A 25,764-nucleotide genomic window follows, 5' to 3' on the forward strand; every position below is an offset into this window, starting at 1 on the left:
AAAGAAAGAAAGAAGGATAAATTCCCGTGGATGACGTTTTTTGTGTAACAAACATGGCGGATTTGAGAGCGAGATAGATTTATAGTTAAAAAAGATGGAGGTGAATTGGTATTTTTTTTATCGTCATTTTTATCGTTATCGGGATAAATGCCAGAAATTATCGTGATACATTTTTTAGTCCCTATCCCTACTGAACAGCAGCTTGATTTTATACCATCCAATAAATACATTTACTACATTGTATATGCAAGGTCTACAAAGAGGGGCTGGTGAAAGAATAAATGCACAAAAAGGTGAATAAGTCACCATATTACCAACGTTCAAATGTGTAATGAATAACACAGATGTTGCTTTACAAGGAACCTTTGAATCATGGCCTTCACTGCGATGTTCCTTGGACATACAGTACCCTCTTAAACATTACTGCACTCAAAGTACCCCCGCAGCTTGGCAGGAACAATCGCTAATGGGAGGAGAAGTACAAAAAAAAGCTCAAGAAATATGAGGCTTTGACCTGATCTGAGTGGCATTTGCAGCATATGTGCCAGAACATGCCTGATCCATGAAGACGGGCCCACCCCACTACCCACAGACCCATCACTTTTGGAGACTGTGAGGCAAAACCAAGTGCTGTGTCTGTACATGGGACTGGTTGAAACCTTGTTTTCTACCTCATGGGTCACCTGCATTATGTTACAGTAGGTAGGTGGGTTTGATATAGTTGTAGATTGTGGATGTAAACTGCAGGGAAATTATTAACTAAGGTCTTGATGTAAAATGTCAAAGGCCACCGTGTTTCTGACAGAACTACAGTTTCACTAACAAATGTTACAGTTTAACTGCTTCTGTTATGTTCTTATCTATGTCCGGCGTATCTGTCACCACACTGACATTTCAAAGCCACCCTGGCCTAGCGTAGCATAGCTGTGAAAGCAGACTGCTACACCTAGCCTGTAAGACAAAATAAACATCCAACCATCTCCAAAATTATGTTGGGACTTGTGCTTTCACCTTTTGTAGAAATAAATATGTAAAATGAAATGCACCAATCTTATAAGCCGTTACATACAGGGAACAATCTTGGAGTTCCATGAGGATCCGTCTTAGGGCTAGGGATGGGCGGTATGGACTAAAAAATGTATCACGATAATTTCTGGCATTTATCCCGATAACGATAAAAAAAATACCAATACAAAAACGTCATCAACGGGAATTTATCTTTCTTTCTTTCTTTCTTTCTTTCTTTCTTTCTTTCTTTCTTTCTTTCTTTCTTTCTTTCTTTCTTTCTTTCTTTTTTCTTTCTTTCTTTCTTTCAGGCTCATATTTCTTTCTTTCTTTCTTTCTTTCTTTCTTTCTTTCTTTCTTTCTTTCTTTCTTTCTTTCTTTCTTTCTTTCTTTCTTTCAGGCTCATATTTCTTTCTTTCTTTATTTTTAGGCTAATTTCTTTCTTTTTAGGCTCATTTCTTTCTTTCAGGCTCATATATTTCTTTCTTTATTTTAAGGCTCCTTTCTTTCTTTCTTTCTTTCTTTCATTTTAGGCTAATTTCTTTCTTTCTTTCTTTCTTTCTTTCTTTCTTTCTTTCTTTCTTTCTTTCTTTCTTTCTTTCTTTCTTTCTTTCTTTCTTTCTTTCTTTCTTTTCTTTCTTTCTTTCTTTCTTTCTTTCTTTCTTTCTTTCAGGCTCATATATTTCTTTCTTCCTACCTTTCTTCCTTCCTTCCTTTACACAAAAACGTCATCAACGGGAATTTATTGTTTTTACCCCGAGATGACAAATTCTTACTGTGGGGAATTGTTTTGACGGTTTATCGTGAACGGTAAAAATATCGCCCATTCCTACTTAGGGCCCCTGTTATTTAAGTAATACATCAACGATTTTTGAAGTGTCTTTTCACCAACTGTAATCTGCTAACTGTATGCTCACAATGCTGTTCTATATGTACAAAAGACAAAAGCTACGCTGCTCAACAGTTAAAAGCAGCCATGGGTAATGTGTGAAACTGACTGCAGGGTTTCCATCTACATCTCAGCTTGTCTAAGACTGTACATTTCTTTCAATAAGGGCAAATACTGATGCACATCCTGATATCCTGGTGCAGGGAAGAAAGCTTAAATTAGTTCAAACGATTCAAATACTAGGGTGTGATTTTTGACCCGCAACTGAGCTTCTAGCATCATGTTAAAGAGATCTTCCACAAAATTAGATTCAACCTATCCAGTTTTATATACTGTACATCAGAAACAACGTAATTCTTGAGTCAGCAAAGCCAACTTTGAAGTTGTTGTTTTTTAATCACACGACCCAGTCCATAACAAGTTCCGCATTAGCTTGTAAAACAACAATAAAAAACCCACGGAAACAGCATGCAAACAGGCTTCATAGCCTTCATAGTTTTAGATAGGAAACCAAAAACACACCATCACTGTCATATGTTGCAGAAATATGAACTGCTAAACTGGAAAAAACAGTGTTTTAGTATATAAAATCTTTCATGGTTCAGCTCCACCTCTACTGCAAGAATTCAAAGGGGTCATTCGGAGCAGACTCTAGAGATGATTGTACTGTCCCACTTAGGAAAAGCGTAGGTTTTCTCCTATCGCGTCTCTCTAACAGGGAACTCAATACGAAGCACAAAACATGACCTTTCAGTTCTTAGCTCATGTTACCATTTGAAAATATGGTTGGTGGAAAATCAAAACTGCTACATGTATCACAATACTCTAACCTGTATGTTGTTATTGTCACAATTGTTTTATCAAATTGATTTTTCTTTTCTTTTTATTAGGGACCATCAACCTATCCACGAGACAAAAGATGAAAATGACCCTGTGGCTAAAATTCTGTATGTTTATATAAGTAACTGTCAACAATGTCCAATAGACATAATCCATCCGCACCTCTGTTCAAAAAATACTCTATATTACCCATTCATAAACTCAATGTTTTTCACTCATGTTTATTTGTGCACAAGTTTATCAACAATAAGCAAGATCTTCCGGACACCTTTCATAATTTCTTTAGTTTTTCATCTGACTTGCATTTATACTCAACTAGACACAGTGTCAATCTACATTTACCCTTCTGTCGAACATCTTTTCATCAGTTTAATATTTCATTTAGAGGTCCTAAACTCTGGAACAATTTAGATATGTCTCTGAGGTCCACATTGTCATTTATATCCTTCAAAAAATTGCTGAAAAAAACATCTCATGTCCTAATTTTTCAATGTATTCTCTATTATGTATCCTTGTTTTCTTTTCATGTTTATAATTAGAGTTTTCCTATGTTTGTACATTTAATTTTCTGTTTACAGGAGATGACGGGAGTGGAACTCTGTACAAGCCCTCTGGGCTTCGTTCCCTCCTTGCACTATTTTTTTTAAAATTGTGCTAAATAAATAAATACAAATACAAAAAATGTTGAGTAAAGTAGTCATCAGATAATGATGACTGATAATGATCCAGATGCATCATTTTTCAATCCAGAAAAACACAGATGAAGCTCAAAAAGGGTTTGGAAGCTGATAGACTTCACACAACGCCACCTGGCACCAGTGCTGCTGCAGGCAAGTATTTGGCTCCGGTAGTGAAACAAAGTCCCTTAAATGTATTTGTAAAGGATTGCTGCTTCTCATTTAGCAATCCACTTCCAGGAACTATGCTAACCTAGGCTAGAAGGGGAAGACAAGGATGATCTCCAATCTTAACACATTTTAGGGTAGATGGAAAAAAATTGCTAATTTCCATAAACTCAGGCAGATGGGACTGCCTTCTTTTCTTCACCATTTCACACCATAACAACAAAGAGAGATGCTGGTGTATCACCTGATCCTTTTCTGGTTTGTCAGAGAATTCGCTCAGGCTGTTGGAGGTGAGGTTTCGGTGGGCAGTGGTTGGGCTACCTGCAGAGAGGTGAGATACCGTCAGGATCAAAGAGAACAAACAAGGCATCTTTGGCTGAGGGGGGTGTACGAGTAAGAAAAAAGAAAAGGCAGGAGGAAAGCACATGCACAGCCAGAAAACATCGGCTAAATGTGGAAAGGCTTAAGCTTTAGGACTGATGCCAGATGGTTGTCCATTCAGTCCTCCGATGAGAGGGGACGTCTAAAGTCTGCAGACACATGCAGCAGGCAGATGCTGGGAAATGAGTGAGAGCGTAAGCTTCGTAACTCTGTTTGATTATAGTCCATCTACTCATCCACTGTCCACAGAAGATGAGAAAAGAGTCTGCGCACATTTAACTTTCTGTTGCCAAATAAATATTTAGCCAAGCACATCGAGGCCGTTCCCACATTTGCCTAAGTTTGTAAAGCTGTAAAATTAAACAAAAAAAAAAAACCCACAATTTTTCAACACTACGTTATCGCCACACGTGCTACTTTATCTGAGGGACTACATGTTCCAACAATGGCAGCTTTCAGCTGGAGGGCCATGACCTCACTTACAGAGGTATCCCATGCTAGAGCTCCTCATGACATCACATGATTCAATGGAGTGTCGTGGAGTTGAAGAAGGCACGGGGTGCTCGAGGGGGTGGCGTGCTGCTACGCCCCAGATACACCACGTCAGGAAGTGAAGAACGAGAAGAAGGAGGGGATAAAAGCAGAAAGGAGATGTAGAAAGAGGACAAAGAAAAGACAAAAGAAGTAAAAGATTGTATAAGAAAGTGCAAGTCTAGAATTGAAATTAGCGTTAAGAAGGAAGTAAGAAATAAGAAGTGGAAGTGTCTTGTTTTTTACCATTCTCTTGGTTTGAAAAAATCCTACTGGCGCTGGAGACACTCTTGCCAATATCTGCAAGAGAGCGCAGGTTGGACTTCTTGGTTTGGTGGCGATGCTTCCGTAGCAGCGTGTACATGATCTTCTCCTTCAGGCCTGGCTTCAACTGACCACTCTCAATCTGGCTGTCAGTTATCATCTCTGCAGGGGGATACGGGACAAATTCATCCTCAGGTTCTTCAAAACATTTATGCATAGTACTTTTCTTGTCCAGACAACCCCTGCTTACCGACAATCTGCGGCAGGCTGGAGGCCTCCAGGTCGAGCATGACCGTGCCAGTCTCAATGAACGCTTTGAGCTCCATCAGACTGTGCAAAGACAGCGTGGCAACGTGAGGCTTACTCCAACGCTCCCACCGCCTTTCTCCACCTTCTCCTCAAACTTGATCCATCTAGACAGAGAAAGACAGGCAGGTGGAGGGTTAAGTTTTTATAGAAATTAACCTGCATAGGGGCTTTTTAAATGACACGTGACTTTTCTCTGGCTTTACGGGGTGGACTCCACCCCTGCTAAAAGGTACAGAGAGTGCAGCATGACATGAAGTTGGTGTGGAAGAACATTTAATTCAATTCGGATTTGGACCCATGATTTCACTGTCAGCTGCAAATCTCCATGGCTGAACTGACTGGGATGACTGGAAATATCCCAAAGTTAGATAGATGTCTGAAGATGGTGTTTTTGAGTTAGTGGTGCTGCCAAAAACACCTAAATAAATGGTTTTGAGCACAAAAAAAAGATGGATTTTTTTTTTTTAAAGGAGCTTGAGGCTCCTTTTAAGAAATGAGACTCTCTAGCGCTACCCTTCACCATGACGGCCGTTGTGGGTACTGCAGCCAACAGTGAAGCCGGTGTGGGTACCAGATTGTATCGGGCTGCAATGTTTTTCCCCGGAAGTGTCAGCCTGAAATATTTTCCCCGGAAGTGTGCATTTTTTCCCCGCGATGGTATTTTTTTGCCATGTTAAGCTAGGAAGGTAGTTTTTCACCATGTCTTCACATTCACGTCTTTTTTGGCAATTGCGGATTAATCAGTGAGCGCTTAGTTGACGTTACATTTTTTTAATTATATTTATATAATGTATTATGACTATTTTGCTTAGACATTTACAGATTCAACAATGAGAACATATAGAGACATACACTTCTGTAAAGTCAGAAGCAGCAGATCATAGTGGAGGTAAAAGGGAGAAGAAACATATACAAGGAATTATCAGAATTATCAGTGATCTTACTGACATAGGCTAAAAAAAATATTAGAGTTAAAATATTTATTAGGGACTATTTTCATTAGACAATTGGAGATTCATCAGTGAGCTGAGAACAATAATAGCCTACTATATACAGTATAGGGTAAACAATCTTTTGCTTGCTGCATAGCAGTAAGCAGTTAAATATTTTGATCCTAATAGACATTTTAAATTATCGATTTGCTTTATTACATCACGTACGGTCAAAAGCCAATCACAAGACGGAACGTCATCACGTACGGGGAGCCGGGAAAAAAAAAGCACCGACACCGGCACGGGAGAACGGGGAGAACGCACATGCAGCGTCATGTGACGTCACATCCGCAGCCCAGCGCGGGAAATTCGGGACCGAATTGCAGCACATTTTGCAGCACACAGCCTGTTCAAGGCAACGGAGAGATACACTAGAAGGCTCATTCTTTTGGGTTTGGAACGCTTCATCTGACATTATTACTAGAAAACTTAAAATGTATACAGATTTTTTTCATAAATCCTGCCACAATCCGGCCTCAAGCTCCTTTAAAGAGAAAATGTGGATAAAATCCAAAAAGGGACGAGTTTGATCCTTCCTTTATCTGTTTTTCACAAAACAGTCCCAATGTATTTTAAAATTTGTGAGGAGTTGAGAGTAGATAAAAAAGAAACATTTAAAAACAAAAAATGAGTCACTGAAAAAGAACATTGTGGCACTTGAGCGCGACTTTCAGACCACACATGGCTCCGTCAGAGAAACAGGACTTTGTTGCCACTGCAGATAAGCTTGGCCCTGAAGCTAAAACTCAAGAGACAAGGACTCTTTTTAAAAACATAAATGCCTCACATGTCACCGCTACAAAGAGCCATTCTCCTGAGGCCTGAGGATGGAGTTTCCTCTAGGGATAGAGTAACCATCCCTCTGGCTGTGATCCACATGCCTGTGACCAGCCGTCGTCCTGAGAGAGAAATGACTGCTGGCTTAAAGGAGTTCATTCACATCCACTCTCAGCTTCCCGAAACAGGACAAAGAATTAGAATGACTCGTGAAAATAAATCAAATAAATAAATATTTGATAGAAGCAGGAATATCCCTCACTGTGGGCAAGAATGGCTAATAAAACAGCTCTTTACAGCTTCAAACAATACAGACATCTGTGTGAAATAAGTGAAATGAGTCCGGAGTAAAGTTCATGCATGCGTCTGTGAACTGTAACAGCAGGTCCTGTTCCGATCATGTGGGAGTTTCTGCCTTTTCCTGGTCTCACAGGATAGGTACTTCAAATCTCAATCAGATAAGAGTATACTGGGTGTATTTTAGAGTACAGCCTACTTCCCAGCACATACAAAATGTGATGGATTGTGTTTCCACTTCTTGGATTGTGAGGCAGGAAATTTCTGGATACCCTGCCCACAGTACTCAACAGTAGGGAGGGGTGTACGCCTGCTTGTTAAGACATACTGCCCTGCACCTGCAGCTCACCTTGCCGTCTCCTTCCACTCCAACTCTTGCCCGTCAACGGACAGGAGCTCGTCCAGCTCTGTGAAGAGCTGCGGAGGTGGCGGACCATCGTCCTCTTCGCCCAGGATAAAGCGAATCCTCTCAGCTGGAGAAACTGCAGGGAAAGAGAGGCAAGTTAGGGCCCAATAAATTCAGTCAATCCCCTTCTGATTAGGGCTGTTCGATTTTTGCCCAAAAATAAAATCTCGATTTTTTTCTCTCAAAATCCGATTTTTGATTACGATTACGATTATTTTGTGAATTGACAAAAGGCAAAGAAATGATTTCAAATATGCTGTTTTTTTTATCGAACATTTGCCCCATTGGGCTTTAAGTGCAAACTTTGCTCTTATTAAACCAAAAATGAATGAATAAAGTGCAAAACTCTGTAAAATAAGTTGAAAAAAAGTTTTAAAAAATATAATAAAATATAAAGTTTTATCTCTGAAAAAAAAAATCAGCAAATCAGCACTTGCAAACATACAGTAAGTTATATTTCCAATTAAATAAAACAAGACATTTTCTAATTAAACTAAACTGGGTCTTTCCATGCTAAATAATAATGAAACCCATGAAGGAGGTAGAGGTGTGTAATGTCACTCATTACATTTGCTATTCACATTTGCAAGTTTTTTGCAAGGAACACGAGCCGGTCTACCGCATCTGGCTTGAGGGATGCCCGGTGGCATGTTACAACGCCCCCTCCTACACTAAAGAGCCTCTCCGATGGGGCACTTGTCGCAGGTATTGAGAGGTATTTCCATCAATCATTAATATGGTATCAATCATTAATATGTGTGCAGACAAGGTAAAAAAAAAAAAAAAAAAAAAAAGTGAAAAATCGATTTTACGATTTTCACGTTTTAACATCGTTCTAATTACATAATCGCGATTACGATTTAAAATCGATTAATCGAACAGCCCTACTTCTGATGTTCACAAAACTGTTAAAAGATTCCGGTCATCTGAGGTCATTCTGGAGCTGATGAAAAACAGAAGAAGGTTCCTGGTTTGAATCCTGGGAAGGTATAGATAAGGGATGGATGGATCAAGATATACAATATGAGGCTCAAAGGCCCTTACACAGATTCTCCCTTAAAGCAGGTTTTTATGGTCACGAGTTCTATAGTCAGCTGCAAGGGGCAGAAATTGGAGGCCTCTGGAGGAACATCCATACCACACCGAACAACATTTTCAGTCATAACCTTCCAAGTAGGCCTAAAAGTGCAGGATCATATTAGCGGTGTCAATCAAAACTTTGTTTTATTAGAAAAAAAAAAAAAAAAAAAAAAAAAAAAATGGACACAGCCTGTGGAAATTGTTGATTCTGTCAGCATATTTACATTATTTAACTAGGTTTCATTAATAGCATTAATTAAAAAAAGCCTTAAGTCATAGACATAAAAATTATATAAGTATATATAAGTAGCCAACCCTTTGCACACAAAAGGTGTTGCAGTTGTTATTGAAAATGAGGTGTGTGCTACATCAAAACATTTTTAGTTTTTATCTGAGAGTATGACAAATGATTATAAAAGATTTTCAAATGATACTACAGTACCACAAAGACACTTTTGCAATTTTATGTCAGTGGTATCCCTCTAGAAGTGAAATTTTAGTTGCTTTTACAACACTGCTTAAAATTGACTTCTGTTTGATCTCAAACTCAGCCCCCATATAAAATACTGATACTAATATTAAAGAAATTAATTAAAATAGTGGTCAGGGGTCTCAGCGTACTTGTTTACAATTCGAGATTTAGACAAACCTGGCCTTCTTATGATGTGTGTGAGAAGAAGGTCTAAAACAGCCCTTTGAAATTGTAAATTTAGTTAGACTGAAGCAGGGATACCATCACAACAACAACAACAACAACAGTGGTAGACTTTTTTGAAAGAGACCAGAGATGTTTTCAGGAAATAACCTCATACCTGATGAGTGAGTGGAAACATTATCATAAGAAGCTGCTTTGATATTTAAGGCTCTGTGCAGCTTAACATCTTTAATAACCATTTTTAAAAAAAGCCATTCTGTCAAAAGTGTGTTTAAAGACAATGCATGTCCATCTGACTATAATTTTGAACTGGAAATAAACCTTTCAGTGGGATAATGATCTTAATGCTCGCAAATCCAACAAGGAATGTCTCAAAATGAAGAAATGGAGGGTCATGAAATGGGTCAAGTCAAAGGTCAAACTTGGAACCCACTGATACTTAGTAGGGGGTTGGAACGAGCACTACTTGGATCTTGCTACTTAGGGAAGTTTCATGATGTCACAGACCTGATAAACACAAGCTTTTGAGGACCATACCGCAACTATTCGTTTTTTTGTTTTAATCAAAAACGAACAATACAAAATGTCGAACTGTTTCAAAGATGACTGAAAGCTTTCTTGTTCAAAGACCAGTTGGTTCCTGACATAAACTCTGTGGTTGTCAAAGCTGCTAAGAGGGAGCAACATGAACAAAAACTGGGATTCAGTTCACTTCATCTAACACAAACATATTCCACAAAACCCCTGCCATATAAAAGCGAATTCATATAATATTTCTTTATTTCCAGATAAAGTAAAAGATTTGTTGATAATTCATTTGTCCACCTCTATTACAGTACATATCTGTTTGTTTGGTTGTAAGCAGTTTTTGCGCTTGGACGGCTTTTGTGGCCACAAACAAAATCTTGTTCAGTGCCACAAAAATCAAAAGACATTAAGAAACAATATACATACTAGGATTGGTCGATATTTTACCGTTCACGATAAACCGTCAAAAAAATTGCCCACGGTAAGAATTTTTCATCTCACGGTAAAGGCGATAAATTCCTGTTGATGATGTTTTTTATGTAAAGGATGGAAGGAAATGAGCCAGAAAGAAAGAAAGAAAGAAAGAAAGAAAGAAAGAAAGAAAGAAAGAAAGAAAGAAAGAAAGAAAGAAATGAGACAGAAATTAGACAGAAAGAAAGAAAGAAAGAAAGGAGCCTGAAAGAAAGAAAGAAAGAAAGAAAGAAAGAAAGAAAGAAAGAAAGAAAGAAAGAAAGAAAGAAAGAAAGAAAGAAAGAAAGAAAGAAATGAGATAGAAAGAAAGAAAGAAAGAAAGAAAGAAAGAAAGAAAGAAAGAAAGAAAGAAAGAAATGAGATAGAAAGAAAGAAAGAAAGAAAGAAAGAAAGAAAGAAAGAAAGAAAGAAAGAAATGAGACAGAAAATTAGACAGAAAGAAAGAAAGAAAGAAAGGAGCCTGAAAGAAAGAAAGAAAGAAAGAAAGAAAGAAAGAAAGAAAGAAAGAAAGAAAGAAAGAAAGAAAGAAAGAAAGAAAGAAATGAGATAGAAAGAAAGAAAGAAAGAAAGAAAGAAAGAAAGAAAGAAAGAAAGAAAGAAAGAAAGAAAAGAAAGAAAGAAAGAAAGAAAGAAAGAAAGAAAGAAAGAAAGAAAGAAAGAAATGAGCCTGAAAGAAAGAATGAAAGAAAGAAAAGAAATAAAGAAATGAGACAGAAAGAAAGAAAGAAAGAAAGAAAGAAAGAAAGAAAGAAAGAAAGAAAGAAAGAAAGAAAGAAAGAAAGAAAGAAAGAAATGAGCCTGAAAGAAAGAATGAAAGAAATAAAGAAAGAAAGAAATGAGACAGAAAGAAAGAAAGAAAGAAAGAAAGAAAGAAATGAGACAGAAAGAAAGAAAGAAAGAAAGAAAGAAAGAAAGAAAGAAAGAAAGAAAGAAAGAAAGAAAGAAAGAAAGAAAGAAAGAAAGAAAGAAAGAAAGAAAGAAAGAAAGATAAATTCCCGTTGATGCGTTTTTGTGCAAACATGGCGGAACGGGGATCTTTTATCAATTCAATTTAATTGGTGTAGTATAGTATTTAGTATCTTTTAGAGCAGTGATTTGGCTCCAAAGACTGAATGTGGTGATAGATTTATAGTTAAAAAGGTGGAGTTGAATTGGTATTTTTTTATCGTCATTTTTATCGTTATCGGGATAAATGCCAGAAATTATCGTGATACATTTTTTAGTCCATACCGCCCATCCCTACCACATACAATCACTTCCTTAAGGTGTAAACATTTTTTCTCCCGTCAAGACAATACATGCATTGATCCACAGTGAACATAAAAACAGTTCCTCCTCTGACTATATCACAGTGAAAAGAGAGATACTTTGACACGCCCTCGTGAGGAAGAGCTTCTATTTTGCCTTCCTTCTGAGAAGGACTGCCATGACCTGATTCAGCAAATCATACAGATAATATCAGCTTTTACGCAATCTTCATCTTTCACTTCCTCTTCCTTGAAGAAAAAATTCCACAACAACAAACCCAAACAATCTGCATGCTTAGTGCCTTCAAAAATCTGTTACACAATAAGGGGAATCCTTGTGTGTTATACCCTGCATATAACTGGTTATTTATTTTTAGAGAAAATAATTATTTGTGTTAACACTTCTTGGAAAATTGTGTAACAGTGTTTAGTGGCTAGACACAAGAGGCTATTAATGAAGCTTTCTTGGTGCGAGGTGCAAGTCAGGAGCCTGCAGGTTGATAACACAACGCTGAGTGTAACCTTTTAATCCTGAGTACACAGAACACCAAAGCTTAATTTAGGATGGTTGTTTTTACACCAGTACAGTTCGAACTGTTGCGATTAATTCTAATATTAAGCTACGTGAAGGTCAAGCTCACAGCTCCAGAGACACTTTTAGGAAACCGTGTGCTGCTCGGCATCATCCCCGTGCAGTCTTCAGACCTTTTAATGGTACCAGCTTGCTCAACATGAAACGTCTGAGGTTTCAGATCTTTAAATCAATGAAAATCCAAACTCTGACACACATGATACACTCAGGGAACCGAATATGAGGATGAGAGCCCACAATTCACCTTTATATTGCTTCCTGAATAGGTAGCAAGAGCATAAAGGTTAAAAATGTCAGGAGACAACATCATCAAAGCCTTAAAAACTGAGGAGATCTAGTGCTCAGCATGAAAAATGTTTTATCCCAGCAGTAGCTCATCGTACACTGAGGTCTGCGCTTTCAAATCAACCTTACAGGACTGTTTACACTTTGGATTTCCTGCAGAGATGCAGGATGATGAGTTTGCGTCCGTGTTAAGGGAGGGAGGCATGGTCAGTTTAAACTGTGTTTCCACTTGTGTCCCACTGCTTGTTTACAGTCTGATACCGATTCACGGGATGAACAACCGGCAACAGTGTTGGCTTTTAAATAGACATATTTAGTTCAGGTAGTCAAGGAACCGTAATGAGAAAGTTCAAATTAAGTGTTTGTGAACGCCACCTGAGATATATAAGTGGGCTGAAAAATGGGGTTCCATGAGTTCCATCGTAGCCCCCAAGTGACTGCTCACAATGGTTATGCATGAGTGCTGAATGGGAATGGGGCAAAATGAGTGTTCTACAGATCCCACTTGGAGGGTGACCATGGTGCGGTGTATAAAGTTGGTTCCCCTCCAAGCAGAAGGTTGCGGATCAACATAAATGTGCAACAGGGTCCCACTCTGAACCAAGCCACAATCTTAAATTAAAGCTGCGAGCAGCGTTGATCGGGCCCTCGCACTCATGGCTATGTCACACCCACAAACTCACTTCTGGACTCACTTCTGCACGTGCACACCGAGAAATTGTCTGTTTATATCCATCTTTTTGGAACGCTGTCTTTTTTTGTTTTCTTGTTTTTTGTTCTTGCTATTATTTCAATACAATGTATTTTCTTGGTGAGAACTTTGAATAAGCCCATTTAGGGCTTCCTTTCTCACCTGCACATATTTTCATGCTTTTTATGTTCATTTAAACTTTTGTACCGTTTTTTTATGTTGTGCAAATAAACAAATCAAAAATCAAATCAAACTTTACTATTTTGCAAAACTGAAAAACATGCATATTTGCAGCCCTGTCACGCCCACACTGTTTAAATTATGCAAACGATTTTGATAAGTTGTCATCATCGAAGGCTTTAAAGTATGTATGCTTTAAATGTATGATTTTGTATGCAAAATGACTACGTGTGCCATTTTTGGATGTTTAGTGCCAAATTGTGGACTTGAGTGAATGGGCATTCACAAAAAATCTTTTAATGGGGAAAAGACATTTCTGGGAAAAACCGGCCACTTTTCCAATATGTTAAAGGCCTCAAATTGCAATCTTTCAGAACGAGAAAAAAAATTAAATTAAATTAAATAACAAAAATATTATTATTATTATTATTATTATTATTATTATTATTATTATTATTATTATTATTATTATTATTATTATTATTATTATTATTATTATTAATAATGTTAATAATAATAATAAAGATTTCCTTCAGTTTCAATAGGGTCTTCGCACCCTCAGTGCTCGGGCCCTAATAAAATAACTTAAAGCTTTGGAAAAAAAAGTATGGGGAAATAAAAGCATTCAGACATTATTGGTGTAGGCTACTTCTTCAAATGTATGTTCCTTGGCCATGTACCACACCTCGTAAGACTTTGATATTAGGAGAGATTAACAAACAAATAACTGATATCAAGGCACCTTTGGATGACTAAGCACACCTTCAGGCTTACAGCCGAGCGTGACATGTCACAGAGGATTACTGCGTCACAGGAGGGAATTACTCAAGATAGCGTCTGCAGCGTCAAGCATGTGAATGGACAGGTTGTTGCAACATTGGCATGAAGAAGAAAGGTGAGAAGATGAAAAATAAAACCTCCCCCTCCATGTCAACAAACAAACATTACAGATTAAATTACCGATCCTCTAAATTAGTAAGTGCTTTATTAATACCCTACAGTAGTGAGGTCCTAATACCCAAGGCATCTGTCTACAAACACTGGGCTCTCCTTTTCAAACTGATCTCAAACAATCAGGTTTTGCATCAAAAAATATCATCCAAGGGAAGCCAGTGTACTTTTTAACTTTAATACTGTGGAAATCCTTAGGAATCACCACCAGAGATGATGACTTTTCCATTCATCTGTTGGTTCCATCAGCCTGCAGATATGGACTAGATTGACCAAATATAACCGGCCAGCTCTATTCTTCTTCTATTCTTAATTCTCCAGACTTTACTTTTGAAAGTAAACTGATCTTCAAATCCATCCTGAGGCACCTTGTTTTGTTGATACTCTCGATAACTAGAAATGTAAAGATGCAACAAGGTGTTTTTGAGCCGGACTTCCATCCTTTCAGAGTCACTAAACCTGAGACCCTTCTGCCAGAACCACAGGGTGCCTGGTTGGCCCGAAACTGAGTTCATGGTTATTATTCGCCACCTTTCCAATGGCGTCACAATACCAGCTGCATCAATTGCTTTGGCATTCCTGCCAACTGCACACCGTGTTAACATTATAATCAGGAATTCTTGTGGCAGAATGAACAATCAGGGGGAAAAAAAGCACTCGTGGAGCCAATATTTGTGTTTTTTTTTAAAGAATGTTAGTCTGGTGACAAACTGTTTAAGATTTACATTTTAGAAGCTACGCTTTTTTGTGACTGCAAAATTAACCTGTAAATTTTACTACCTCTGAATTTATCATATTTTCACAGGAAGTGTGTGCTGTTTAAAACATGCTCATTAACAAGGCTGCAAGAATATCATCTCTCCTCACGGCGTCTTGAAACTTTTAATTCTGTATATCCTAACTATAATTTAACTAATTGTCTGCACTTCTATTTGGCTTAGTTTTATTACAAGGATCGTTCTTCATCTGAACGAGATGTATAATTGTAATCAACCAGTTCACCTTGATCCTGGCTGCAGTTGTTCTCATGTGTCCTGTATATTTGGAGGGAAATCCCTTCCCCTAAATTTATCTCCTTAATAGTAACTTCTGCACACAATAACACCCTCCTATGATGCCAATGCCTACACTGAGTCATTTATAATAAAAAAAAGGCAAATTCTAGCACTGTGACTGGTAATTGCACGTCTTACACTTGCGATGTCCCACACAAGAAGCTCGGAGCAACAGGACAAGACCAACGTCTGAAAAACCATAGCAGAAAACGGTTCAACAATGCTAAGTTATGACGTGGCCTCTAAAGAGCAGCACCGGTCCTTTCCCACCTGCGTTATCACATTTAAAATTGTCTCTTGTTGCACATGAAACATGCATGTGAAAACTGATCTCTATCTACAGACTGTTTACAGAAAACAGTGGAGGGATTAGTGGTTCCAACATACCACTTTTGTAACTGTACGTATAAGGTCGCTGTTCTTTCCCTCCTGCAAGACAAGTATTTGTATACTGATAAAGATCATAATGTCATTTAATATTTTAAGACAGGAAAACCACTATCTGACTATCTGGTCATCAATTTCTCCTTTATTAGTCCACACAACTCAGATCGTATCGAACCTCCATCTTGTGTAACATCTTTATTTTTGCCACTTGTGCTGCCTCTTCCACTTAACTGCTTCGTTTGCCGTGTCTACTGAGCTGCTGGCTTCCGAGAATCCTTTCCCACAAATCCCAAAGAGCATACTGCGTTAATCGCCAAGGTGGCAGATAATACCCCTCTTTGTGTCAACTTTACACACTTTAAGCCAGTACGGTGTCATTTTCAGATTAGTTTCTAGTGTCTTCTCATTCCCATGCTCCATTGCTCGCAGTGAGTTTAGATTTCGGGCTTGGAGATTTTTTTTTTTTCCCGTCTCTCTTGTTTGTTGACTGCCACTCCACCCAGCTCTCTCTGTTCTACCTGCAGCAGCACCGATATCCTGTTGTAGACTGTCATTTGCAGAGTGCTGTTGGAAGTCAGCCAAGCCCCAACCAACATCACCGCAGTGATTTATTAATTACTAAAATTACAGCCTGCATGTTTTAGCAGATTTAGTGCGAGCAGTACTCACTGAGAGGTCTGAAGATGTTTGCGCTGAAATCATCTGCGGCTTCCCCGTCGGACTTATATCCTTCCGTACTCAGCTCGGACCGTTCCCGTTTTTCCTTGTGGCTTGACTTGCGCCTGTGGCGTCTCCTCCGATGGTAGCTCTTGGGCACATTCACACCAATGTACACAGTGTGGTGACCTGTGGTAACATAATACAATGACAGGAAGCCGGATCAGATTATGTTCACAGCCACAAAAAAGAAAATCACAGTAATCCAGAAAAGCAGTAAACCACGTCATCTGAGATGGCAAAGCATCAGTGCATAAGGTCCTACTGGGCTGAGTTAAAAATGTTGATTCCTAAATGGTTTGGATGGCATAGTGCTCAAATACATTTCTGTTGATAATTCTGGCTGTTTAAGTTGTTTGAATGTCGGAACAGATGTTTGAACACCCCAAAGTAATGCTCACAACAGACCCAAAATCCAGAGGGGTAATAGACATTGACAATTAGGGGTGGGCAAAAATATCGATATGGCAATATATCGCAATACTTTTCCAGCCGATTCAATATCGTTTTTTTTTTTTTTTTTTTTTTTTTTTTTTTTTATATTTTTTATCCCAGATTTTTTTCCCATTATATCACCCAGTGCTCCTACCTAAGTGACAGTCCTGGGCATTGCCACTCTCTACCAACCCTGGGAGGGCCCTTCACTGAGCTCAGGTTTAATTTCACGTTTTATCTCATTTTATAATTTATTTTTTATATAACACAATTGCCTGTCCTTAAAAAATGAAAAATAATGGACAGAGGTTTATTTATTTATGGATTTATATCTATACTGACTGATCACTGTGCCTGTCCTTGGTTTTAGTACCATCTTTCTTGTGTTTATTATCATTTGCCACATAATTAAAGCAACCTCATACTAAATTTAATGTTAATTTCATATGATGTAAATAATATGAAAAACATATACAAATATGTTGTAACTTTAGCTTGTATAGTTATAATAAAACATTGTTTTGACTCAGTTTGTCCCATGAATTGTCACTATAATCTGATGAACGTGCAACTCGGATTTTAAGATCCATCACTATCATCTGATGTACATATATACAACTTGGATTTTAAGATGTGTAATGCATTTTTAAATTTTTCGGTGAACTATGTAGAATATAATAATCGGGATATCGCATAATCGGGATATCGCAATGTGTATCGTATCGTGGCTCAAGTATCGTGATGCGTATCGTATCGTGAGGTCCTTCCCAATACCCACCCCTACTGATAATGAAGGAAAATAGTGAAATGGAGAGCAAAGAATCAAAGGCAAGTTTAAACCATCCTTTCCCTCGATTGCCACCGGTAACGCGATAACTATGGCAAATAAAATGGACGAGCTAGAGCTTTGGACTGCTGGCAAGGAATATTGCAAATGTGCCATTACAGAGTTTCACAGCTCCAGGATCACATTTCAGACTCCGCTATCTTTCCACATGAATTCAGATTATCTGGAAGAAGAAAAACAAAGACTGCTGACAGAGCCGTAAGAGTAGAGGAGGAGGGACTGCAGTGCTTTGAACAGCAGATGGGGTCAACCCGTAGCTTGGGCGGCAATCATTTTCTCAAATCCCTGAAGGGAAAGGAGAGCCTTTTCCACAGGTCCAGAACCAAAATGCGACTGGACATATGAGCAGGCTTTACAGGCACTATTCAAAACACCCAAGATAGCTGCAGACTTGCTAATAACACCTTGGCTCAATGAGGTTTTACCACAAAAACAACAGTCGGTACTACTCCCCTTCACGCTTTTTTGCATGTCTTTCACTGATACTAGTTGGCTTGTCCCTGTTTTTCCTGATTAGTTGCATACATATCCAATGAAACCCAGAGCCAGTTTATTTTAACGTCTGTTTGTCCTGTCGTCTGGATAGGAAATTCAGAGAAACCTGACTAATTACGACGAGTTAGGCTTGTCATGCCAGGTATCCCAGACATGTTACTGTAAAGGAGCATCTCTGTTACCCAGACATCAAGCTTCTGCTTGAGACTTTCAGTCCATAACGAGTGCTTCTGCGCTGTATGTGATGTCATCAGCTTAGTTGCTGCTACGTTGTAAACGCACCACCACAACGCATTCATGGTGACATGCTTCTCTCCGTGCAACATTTCCAACAGCCTGCAAACTAATTGTTATTCAAATCAATAATTTTACTGCCCTTTAAGTTTTCAATTAAAACTGTACATAAGAACAAAACCTACAGGGACCAGTGACGTGTGGTATGAATGTTGGTAGTCTTCAGGAAGTATTTGAGAAATCCCTCTTCTCAGAAGGAAAATTGAGTGCAATGTCAGTCAAGCTCCTCAATTTCATTACTGTCAGCTATTTCCTCCAAAGCAGCTTGTACAGGAAATGATGACTTATCATATCCAGGAAGTAATTAGAAAAAAGATGAAGGAGGACTAAAAAGAAAAATGTTTTTAAATACAGTGTTTAAGTGACGAAGTGTGTGTTGAAGACGCTGTGCAGATTTCAGTTCAGCTGCTGCAGTCAGCTATGCAGGAAGTCAGACGGTCTGCTCCACACAAACATTGTGACCTATCACCAAGATCACTGACGTGGTTCTCTTTATGCAAACCCTCAAGTAGTGGTTTGGGAAATATGTGAATGTCCTTGTGAATTCTTGTGGGTGTCTCTGCATAATTTCTTAGCTGGCTCTTGATTGCAGCCCACAACGAACAAGGCGTGAGCAAACTTCCTGTGAAGAAGTTAAATAGGTAACTTTTGTTTTTATTTTGCACTTTGCAACTCTGTGATTGATACGTGAAGAATGTATGGAGAGAAAGGAATACGTTTAAAATATATAATTTACAGGCAAATATTCACTAGCAAGAGTCAGAGTTCACTCACCTTCCACTTCTTGCTCGTCACAGACATGTTTGACGGAGGACGCCCCTTGGTCCAAGACCGCTTCATCCTCCATTCTGTGAGATAAAAAAAAAAAGGTTCACCACATAAAATAGCATGGATTATACTTGCAACACCCTGTGACCCTGCAAAGGATTAATCAGGTATAGAAAATGGATGGATGGATGGATGCTTCCAACAATGTGGACTTCATTAAACTTCCTATTATTTCATTCTTTCTGAACCATAAACACCTTTTTTGTCACCAACTGCAGGCTGTAGAATACAACACGGTCAAATTCAAAGATGAATAACCAATTTTGAAACCCTGAGGGTACAAAATAAGGCTTGAGATTGCCATGAACAACAACATCTTCAGATGCATCAGAACTTCATTGTTCCCTCTAATGTAATACCATTCAATGTCCACTAGAGGCACAGTTACATAAACCGAAGAGCTCCAATTCTTCTGGCAACATGTGCAGCTCCTCGCCAGCGTCAACAAGGCACAACGCGGCAGCTTGGATGACAACACACAAAGAGGGAAGGATTGCTCTGAAATATGTTTATATAATTTGTAATTTTATTAAGGTTTAAAATCCACCTTTACTGCTGAACACAACATGACTATATTTCCAAAAGCCCCTCTTTTTTCTTGGTCATCACATGTATAATCAGTATGACACAGTTACCAGAGTATCAATCTGCATAATGAATGACTATCATTCTGGTGCACATAAAGTACTTGTACTACATTGCAGGTCCCAACAACAGTGGAGACTTCTTCCCACTTTTGGGCTTTGTGACCTACTTTCTTTTGACCGCGCTTTCTGAAATCTTCATTTAAGATGGGAAGGAATGCGGCTCCCCCAGTTTAGCAAAGTGTAGGCATATCCAGGCTACGGAAGGTGGTTAAGGCCACACAAAAGCTGCAAAGCAGGTTCTCTTTTACTGAGATTAGACCAGTGCGTCAGCTATTAGGTGATCTGTTTTATCAGAATGCTTTTTTCTCAAACAAGAAAATAAATATTTGATTTAGGATGCGTATCAAGAATGTCAATAAACACATGAACAGTTTCCACTTGCTAGTTTCCACAAGTACTCCTCAGCTGTGGATGACAAGACTCATAAAAAGAGGGGAGGGGAGCTGTGCACGAAAATTGTTAAACAAACAAAGTCAGGAAGGATACGACTCGTTCCTTCAATTGCACTCCAGGCTCATCTGAGTCTCCCCAATGGATACAATATCTGGCTGAAGGAACGTCAGAGGTACATCGCTGATAGCGTAACGTAGTGCTCCCAGATCAAAACAAGCTCAGTTCTTCTGATTTTGTTTGATATGGGCAAGGCAGAGTTTGGTGCCAGGCTTGCGAGTAGTATCACCACAGTTATCAGCCTTTGTGTTCTGCTTTTGTTGCTCACAAATTTAGGTTACGTTCCCACACTGCAGCACATGAAGAGTGTCAACACTATCGTTTAGCTGCAGATTTCTTTCCATGTTCTGTTCATCTTGTACCTTCTCCCACAGGACAGAGCGTTCTGAGAGTATCACCAGACAGACAAATCATATTTTGTTACAATGTTTAGGTTTTTCCCAACTAGAATTAGTGACACAGGTAAATGACACTGACCCTCTTGAATATGTGAAAAACCTAGTGGGTGGGGGTTAGGAATGGGCGATATTTTACCGTTCACGATATACCGCCAAAAAAATTCCCCATGGTAAGAATTTGTCATCTCGCGGTAAAAACGACAAGAAACAAAGAAAGAAATGAGCCTGAAAGAAAGAAAGAAAGAAAGAAAGAAAGAAAGAAAGAAAGAAAGAAAGAAAGAAAGAAAGAAAGAAAGAAAGAAAGAAAGAAAGAAAGAAAGAAATGAGCCAGAAAGAAAGAAAGAAAGAAAGAAAGACAGAAAGAAAGAAAGAAAGATATGAGCCAGAAAGAAAGAAAGAAAGAAAGAAAGACAGAAAGAAAGAAAGAAATTAGCAAGAAAGAAAGAAAGAAAGAAAGAAAGAAAGATATGAGCCAGAAAGAAAGAAAGAAAGAAAGAAAGAAAGAAATTAGCAAGAAAGAAAGAAAGAAAGAAAGAAATGAGCAAGAAAGAAAGAAAGAAAGAAAGAAAGAAAGAAAGAAAGAAAGAAAGAAAGAAAGAAAGAAAGAAAGAAAGAAAGAAAGAAAGAAAGAAAAATTCCCATTGATGGGGTTTTTTGTGTAACAAACATGGCGGATCTGAGAGCGAGATAGATTTATAGTTACAAAGATGGAGTTGAATTGGTATTTTTTTTATCGTCATTTTATCGTTATCGGGATAAATGCCAGAAATTATCGTGATACATTTTTTAGTCCATACCGCCCATCTCTAGTGGGGGTACACATATATGGAGCAATGTCCTGCAGGATCTTTTGGGGAACTAGGCTCTGTTTTGCATGTCTTCACTTTAGCAACATGTACCCAGGTGTTCGGGGCGGGGGTTGCAGGAGACAGGTCACGTAGTGCCACGAGGAGGCCATCGGAAAACTAGTCACCCCACAGGAGAGCGGAGTAAACTCATGTTTCAAGGTTTGCTGCTGGCTACTGAGCCATGTTAATCACTCCACATGCCTCGGACAGGGAGACCCTAATGAGGAGAAACGTAGGCCTTGCCCACGGGTGGAGTACAAACACCCAGGATGCAGGAGAAAAAAAAATCTGACCTGCATGTAAAGCAGGGTGTTAGAATGAAAAGAAAGAACCGCTGAACATAAGTTTGGATAAAGTAAAAAAAAAAAAAAAGAGGATCTCTGCAGGAAACCCATCACTGAACATTTACAAATGGAGAACACGTGGTTAACCGTCATCCATTTCCTGTCATGACTACTTATGCCGATTAATGAAAATAACCATGTCTTGAAGATAATAACAGCTTCTCAACTTTTAGCTTTTTTCTTCATTTCTCGTGGACCTCCTAAGTCTGGATAAAGCTGTCAGTGCCTGAGGAGCCAGGATCAGCTGCTCAGGATCAGGGATCATCCCCATCTCTTTACAGAATGACGCAGCCAATCTCAGCAGCCAACAGGTTTACCACGAGGGCAACAAGTGCACAAGCCCAACCGGGATGAGTTATGAGCCTTAAACCTGATTTATCTGGATAATAAATACACCTAACCTGAAGGCCTGAAAAGGAAGCTGTGACACATTTCCACTCACCCCTGTAAATGAGTGGTTGGAATACAATTTGAATTGAATTTATAGGGGAAAAAAAGAAAAAAAAAGGGAGTACAATTTGAATCTTTATAATGTATTCTTAATTTTGAGGTGCAAATTACATATGCTTAAAATAATCAAACAATCGTAATACAAAACAACTTTTTAGGTCGTGTTTTGTGTGAGGATACAGGTTCAGCAGCTCAAGTTTGACTGAAACTGGGTCATGAAACTAGACAATGAACCACACCAGCAAATCAACCTCAGAATGACTGAAAGAAATATGAAAGGATCAAGGTTTTGGAAAAGCTTCGTAGATTTTTGTAATCAGGATTGAAACATTGTGAAAAGGAGAGAGGTAAAATATGTGACTTTTATGCAATAAAATAATATATTACTTATGCAATATTACTGTCAGTCAGGTTTGGCTTAACTTTTGGATTTTCCGGTAAGATGTCCTGCAAGAACAAGGAAATGGATAGAAGGAGAATCTTGCAAGGAAATGCATAATAAGATGTTGTTGACTAATAAAGCAGGCCTTCACAATAAAACATAGAGGAACAAGGAATCGCGTATTGTTTTGCCACTGCAGGTCTACGCAACATCACTTTAGAGGCAACTAAAGGTCACTTTAGGTTTGATTTTCGTGTTGATTTTAAAGTTCTTTTATTAGTTTATAAAGCGCTACATGGGCTTGCGCCAGAGTATATTTCAGAGATGTTTTTATTCTATGAACCAGGAAGGCCCCTCAGATCCTCTGGCTCTAATTCCACAGAGTAGAACTAAAAGATTTGGTGATGCTGCTTTTAGCCACTATGCTCCAAAACCGTGGAACAGCCTGCCAGATGATCTGAGAGGAGCTGGAAATGTGGACATTTTTAAACGTAGACTAAAAACTCATCTCTTTGGTCTGGCTTTTATGTAGCATCCCTTTTTTATAGTTTTATTCTGTTTAACATTTTTAAAGGTATCTGTTTTATTTATTTATCTATCTCTTATAATGTTTTTTATTATTTTTTATTGTTGTGGACTGATTATTTTTTAGCCTTAATCCTTGAACTTTTATCTTTTTATAAATTTTATATATTCTATATTGTATGTCAGGGTGCATTGGTCTCCCAGTTTTTATTTTTTGGTCTCCCAGTTTTTATTTATTTGTTTATTATGCTTATTTTTCAATCAAAATGTCAAAGCACCTTGTATTTCATGTACCTGAATGAAAGGTGCTATATAAATAAAATTTGATTGATGATTGATTGGTCCTTTTTACATTCATGACATGACGGTATCGGTGCCGCTCAAACGGGACTTCGCCCAACCTCGTAATGATCCTGAGGGGATATTTGCAGCCCCTTAAAATCTTTAACAGCGTGCTATTTGCAGATTAGACGCACATAAAACAGAGGAATCCCGAGTGCTTGAGAGGAAAGTAAAAGTAAATGTTTGGCGGGTTTCACTTTGAGCAATGAGGACGCACGGGCGTTCCCACGTTGACTGGAGATATACATGGACTGTGACGTGCGACACACGGCTTTATTCATAAAGATGCGCAGCAGAGGATCCCCCACTGGGCTTTGGCTTGGTTTCTCTCCCTAATTGAGAGTGACAGCTCTTGGAAGCGGATAGATTACCCTCCCTGCAGAGCCACGGCGGCGCGGCCAGGGTGGCTCATCCAGCCCAGGTTGTCATTCAAATTCAATTTCTCAAACATGAGCATTGGCGTAATTATTACCTTGTGTTTCACTCAGTACTCGAGTTGAGGGGGGATGAGGGGGGATGGCATCCCCCCTGAAATAAAAACGGTCAAAATCATCCACACTTTCCATCCCTTATGTAATTTCATCAATGAATGTAGTATTACTGCTATTTCAACATTTAGAGTCATCACCAGAAAAATAACACCAGAAAAATAACTTATTTGACAATTTTCACCTGTTTCAAGTACATTTTCACTTGAAATAAGTAGAAAAAATCTGCCAATGGGACAAGATTTATCTTCTCATTACAAGCAATAAAATCTTGTTCCACATGCAGATTTTTCTACTTATTTCAAGTGAAAATCTACTTGAAACAGGTGAAAATGAGTCTTGTTTTAAGTGTAATGAGATTTCTTTTACTAAAATGAGACATTTTATCTAGAAATAAGGCAAATACTTTTGTTAAGATTGTGAGTTTTTGCAGTGATCCATTTTACTTATCCTGTGAAGGACAGAGTTATATTGATAAGTTCAGAAAACTGTTTTTATTGTTGTGTTTTGATGTATTTGATGTAAGCCCAGTGGATATTTAAAGCTTACAGAAGGCTGCATTTAACTGCTGCTATGTCATTCCTGCAGTATTTCTGCAGGTGTTTTGGTCAGTGCTATCATTTGTAAAATATTATATTATTTGTAATCAGCACAAATTATCTGTCCCCATATGATAAAATCCACCATCCCCCCTGATTTTTTTTTACAACTCGAGTACTGGTTTCACTCCTATATGAAACCTGGCCCTTCTAAAACAAGCCTTTAAAAAAAAGGCAGAAAGGGCATCTGATTCTTTGAGCTTTCACACACTTTCAATATAAACCTGGCGGCACATTTACAACCGGATTCAAACTGACCTGAACCTTTTATTATGTGATTGTAGGTGTGTCGTGGAAAAGTTTCCGACTACAGTCCCCTAACAAAAAGACGGGATCATAAACTTACTTGCTCTTATCAGAACTCATGGTGGCGAACTGTGTGTGTAAATGTGAGCAGTCAAGAGTCCGGTAGCCGCGTCTTCCTCGGTCCCACTCCTGTTAGGAGCTGAGTGGCGCGTCCAAGTCTTCACCTCCTCCTGCTGTCGAGCTTTTAAAGCGCCTAAAAGCAACAAAGAATCCGATGAGCTGCAACTATCTGGCTCTGGATCTCTTCCACTCTACAAATCAAAGTGAACATGTAACCAACGATCCTCATATCTATGTGAACTTGTTCAACCCGCGCCCAGGTAACATCTTGCTGCGAGCGCGTGGAGAGTCTCTGTGGACTGCGCGTCTTTTTCCATATTTAAAGTACCATCCCTCCTCCTGCGTGACGCCAGCAGGAGGAGGAGGGAGGGGGGTACGATCAGGGAGTTACAACTGGGTGGTGCACCAAATGCCTCTAGTTGACAAATGGGTGCTCTATTCAGGGGCGAAAATCCTGTTTCATAGTTGGGGGGGACAATAAACAGTAAAACTTTAGAGAATAAATCCAGTGGGGGACAAGGAATAAAAGTTTTAGCCTTCCTTTAATACAGCATTTTGACATTTGCAACTCTATCTCGCAAACAGGCAGAAGACCTTTCTTAGAGCAATACAAAACAATGGTATTAGGTGGAAGGTGGCAATAATACAGCA

At 38.7% G+C, this 25,764-nt stretch overlaps 1 pseudogene; it reads right to left on the minus strand.

Annotated features, from left to right (window-relative positions):
- LOC133454430 (electrogenic sodium bicarbonate cotransporter 1-like) overlaps positions 1-25,402 on the minus strand; it is a 44,876-nt pseudogene extending 19,474 nt beyond the window's left edge.
- Between the last annotated feature and the right edge of the window lie 362 nt (positions 25,403-25,764).

The sequence above is a fragment of the Cololabis saira genome, chromosome 11 (genome assembly GCF_033807715.1).
Source record: "Cololabis saira isolate AMF1-May2022 chromosome 11, fColSai1.1, whole genome shotgun sequence".
In the NCBI taxonomy this organism is placed as follows: domain Eukaryota; kingdom Metazoa; phylum Chordata; class Actinopteri; order Beloniformes; family Belonidae; genus Cololabis; species Cololabis saira.